This window comes from Ornithodoros turicata, chromosome 4 (genome assembly GCF_037126465.1).
Source record: "Ornithodoros turicata isolate Travis chromosome 4, ASM3712646v1, whole genome shotgun sequence".
Taxonomy (NCBI): domain Eukaryota; kingdom Metazoa; phylum Arthropoda; class Arachnida; order Ixodida; family Argasidae; genus Ornithodoros; species Ornithodoros turicata.
Window position 1 is genome coordinate 77,138,271 of NC_088204.1, and position 4,676 is coordinate 77,142,946.

Consider the following 4,676-nt stretch of genomic DNA (forward strand, 5'->3'; position numbering starts at 1 on the left):
CGGACACGGTCGCCATTTGTCGCGTGAAGGAAGGTGGTACTCGAAAGCGTAACTCTGGATCGACCTTGTACAGAAGCGAGTCCCGAGCAGACCCTGTTAACCAGGAGGTGCTGCACATTTGTTGCTTGAGCTCGCATAGCATTCGCCCCGCGTCACCCTTGGTGAAATAAACGGGCGTCAGTTGGACGCGCCTGAGTTGAAGAGCCCGGCGTGCAGCATCGTCAACAGTCTCGTTGCCTGCAATGCCACAGTGACTAGGGATCCACTGCATTTGGGTGCCATGACCTTTTAAAACTGCCGCCTGATATGTGTACGTGCAAGACATCTTGTGCTGCTGATGCCAGAGACCACGTAGTAAACATGGAAGCCAGAGTCTGTAACGTACATTTTGAACATGATGGCAATAGACCTCTCCCTGTTTGAAAACAAATGACGTCAAAGTGTTCGACAGCGCCACCAATTTGGTAGAGTTGAACTATACGCTCGAAGCTAGAGGCGAACAAGGTCGCGCCCGAAAGCCATGGTCTTGATGGGATTACGATGGTCCCTGAAGGGGACGCGACCTTCGGTCCTACTTTTCTTTCAATAGGAGGCAGCGAACAAGTATCCATTCGTGGAACCCAGCCCTCACTTCCGATTTGTTTCGGTTTCAGTCTGTCTACCAACGTCATGATGACGTTTCTCGGGTAGAGGTTTATTGATGTTCTGAGGCTGGAACACGTAGAAAGGACAAATACATACAAAGCCTCAAGTGCTTAAGAAATTGATTACGAAAAAAGGAAGCCACTGAAAAGGTTAGCCAGCTGTAGGACTCGAACCTACATCTTCTGGGTTACCGGTCTCTCAGGGTCCAGGTCCAGGGTCAGGTCAGCTCCAGGGTCAAGTCCAGGGCTTTCTCAACGGATGCCGCTCGCGTCGATCCCGTCGTATGAATGTGTGTATGAGTGAGAAAACATGTAAGAGTGAAAGTGGGATGAGTGAGAGAGTGGTTGGTTTGTCCCTTCAGACGACACACCCTTGGAAGTCGTTGGGGAGGTGTGTTAGCTACACCTCCTACAGCTTGCTAACTTTTTCACTGCCACGTTCTTCTTCGCCACCTTCTTCACTGCCACCTTCTTTCATCGACACACATTTTGAGTCGCTATATATGATCTACCGAGCAACTGAAGATCGCGGGTGGATAAAACACACACTACTACTCAGGGATGGGCAGTATTTAAATACATTGTATTTAAAATAGAATTTAAAATAATATTTAAAATATAAATACATGTATTTAAAATATGTATTTAAATACAGGCAAGAAAAATGTACTTATATTTATATTTAAATACCATTTTAGGCGTATTTATGTTTAAAATACACTTAAATACACATATCTCATCCTCCCGTATTTGTGTGCTTCTCTCGAGTTCCACATTGTTAGCCTTCAGCAATGAAGGGTATCTTGGTTACATGTTACACTAATTTAAAAGAATAATGTGCCTAGACGCCTCAAAGTATTTACGGAAGTAGTTACAGTATTTAAATACTGTCTTAATGTATTTATATTTTGTATTTAATTACTTTCATCATAAAGCATTTATAGGCAGTATTTAAATGCATGAAAACATGTAGTATTTTGTATTTATATTTAAATACCCGAAAAGTGTATTTATGCCCATCCCTGCTACTACTACACGCACACACACACACGCTACACTACACTACACTACACTGCACACTACTAGACACCGTTTTGGGCATCCCACACGTGTTGTTAACGCCCGGATTTGTGTTTCATCGTCGGCGTGAACTTCACGAAGTTTCATTCTACGTGGAGGAGGGGAGGGGAGAGAGTAACGTTGGGTAGACGAGCGATCTGCCTGCCTAGGATGGCGGCACGTTGTTACCCACATCACCACCAGCCAGAGTTGTGCGTAACGCGTTACTAGTAATTGGTTACTTGTTATCAACTACTTTTTTGAGTAATTTTTTCGAATAATCAGTTACTTTACTGTCAAAGTAATTTTTCGAATAATCAATTACTTTTCGAAGTAAATGATTACTCAGTAATTAATTACTTTTCTGGCAGAGATTAACTTATCTTTCAGATGTTCTGCCCCCAAGTCATGCCCCTCGTGCCGTCAGCCTCTGTTTTGCCGTTCTACTATAGCAAGCGGATGTCACTGTAATAACGTTCTGGAATTTCAGGGTCTCTCTCTCTCTCTCTAATCTCTTCCTACACCCGTGTGGTGGTACCTGAAGCTTTGGAGGTTTAGTGAGTCATGGGAAAGTTCCACGCAATGTTCTTCCACAATGGGGTCAACGGCTTCCTGGGCGATAAATAGAGAAGACTTACAGATCTACCTGTCCTACGCGTTTTTGTTTTTCGTTGTAAGCTGTTCCGGTGTTGAACCGTCTGCTTCCTTCTTTTTTTTTTTTTTTTCTGAGGCGCACAAAGACGGGTACAATTTGCGTGAATGCTGAGTAACGACCGAAGTAACGCGTTACTTTTCTGCTCGTTACTCAATTATATTTGGAGACGAGTAATTGTTAACGTTAATCAATTACTTTTTGCGTAGAAGTTACGGTAACGGTAATTAATTAGGCGCGAGTGTGTGTCTCCCTCTTGTCCGTGTGTGCATGTTGCGCCTTAAGATGCATCGGTAATTAATTACTTTTTTCGAGTAACGGGCACAAGTCTGCAGCACCAGCAACGGGGTAGGGCATCGCCCCTGTGGCGATGAAACTCCAAATTTCTTCTCGGTCTTCCCCTTTTCTTTTCTTCTTTTTCGTTTCCTTTTCTTCCCCTTTTCTTTTTCTTTTCCTCCCCCGTTTTCCTTTTTTTTTTGGAATAGCAAGCCGACCCCCGTCTGGCTGCCTTTTCCTTTCTTTTTTCTTAATAAACATATCCCCCCCTTTCATCATCTCAAAATAAACTGGTTGCTACTGCTGAAGCAGAAACAAGTATGGGCCTGTAACGGATGCGGTAACAGAAACGAAAAAAAAAAGGGGTATAATCGAACCACTATGGCAGGGTTCGTTCTCCACGTCGTGCTTTTGCGCGCCTTTATTTATCTGCTGACAGTTAGTTATCACATTGAAATGTGTTCGCGCCTCGCTATCCGGATGCTTCCAGTATTTGTAGAACGGAGACAAAGCACTCGACAGTGCTCGACGAGTGTCGCACATTGTTCAGATGGCCAAGCTTGAAACATTTGCCAACTGTTGAAACGGAACCTGGCGCTCATTTTTATGAATGTCGCTAGTTATCGCTTTCGCATCGCGATGTGGACTAGTCTTTGTAGTACGGGTGTCCGACGGTCCCCGCTAGCGGCGTGATAAGGCGTTCCCGCGTACATGGCGTTGCCAGACAGCAGCCGTCAGTGCCGTGTGTGCCAAAGGGAGTCTGGCCATTAATGGGACCTGCCTATACCTGAGGCTCCGCCCACGTTTTAAGGTATCTAGCCAATCACAGGTCGAAATACAGTTGTCTATTGTTACATCCATCAGGTACTTCGCCAGCTTCAACCGCTTCTTCGTAGCAGACGACTGCCGCTATACGAAGTTTTAAATCACGTAATGTAAGTAGATCGAATCAAAAATGAGCAAAGATGTATGTACGTATAAATAAAACGCAATTATATAATCCTACGTATAAGGGTCGTCCTTCGTGTTATTTTCTTGGTCTCACGGTCTTAACTAGGCCTAACGTTAGCGATGAAACATCCCATTTTCGCGTGAATAATGATGGCGGAGCGAAAGTTGAAGCTAATTTTGCAGATGCGCACATGAGGATGTATACTCACAGTATGAAATTAAAGTAGTCTGTGAAAATTTTTTGTCACGAAATCTCCGCTTCGCCGTTCTTTGGAAAAAATTTGGTGTCATGGCAGCTCCCATGGAAAACTGTAACCAATGAAATGCGCCTCAGTTTGATTGACAGGTCGAGCCTCTTTTTTAGGCTCTCCTCCTAATGGCCAGACTCCCTTTGGCATACACGGCGCTGGCAGCCGTGACTGCCTTTTCAGGATCGTTTTCAGAGCGTCCGTGTATACAAGAGCATGCGAAGATACGCAAGGAAATATGCACGTATTAAGTCTGCTGAGAAATGTTACTACATGAAAGCAAGAAAGTAAGCTATAAGTGGTGGTGAAAGGTCTCGCCGTTGTCGGCCTCACGGAGGTGGGCAACGTCACGACTGACGCCCTGGGGGGAATGTGCGTCCTGGGCCGACTTCTAAGGGAACTGTGCCGACATATGTCTGAAAGCGTCTTATCTACACCCAGGAAAAACCCCCAGCGGGATCTACACCGGGATTCGAACCCGGGTACCTCCCAGTCTCGACGTGACATAGCCAGCTACGCTAACCACTGAGCCACGCGAGCTGGTAAAATAAGCTATAACCTTTAGCTATAAAAGTATTTGCCGTAGAATACTAAATACTCCGAGTAATTCATAAAAGTAATTCGTTACTTTCAAGATGGTAATCAAGTTATACTTTGTGCAGTTTACTAATAAGCAAACACAAAACAAAGCGAAGATAAAAACTGATACTTCTTTGGATGGTCTCGTGTTCCCCGTGATATCTTCTTGGTGCATGTTCTTCTCTGGACATCTGGCCCGATAATGCCACTCGAGCGGGTGGCCGATGCTGTGCTCGGAGGAGTAGAAAGAGAAACACAAAACGAACG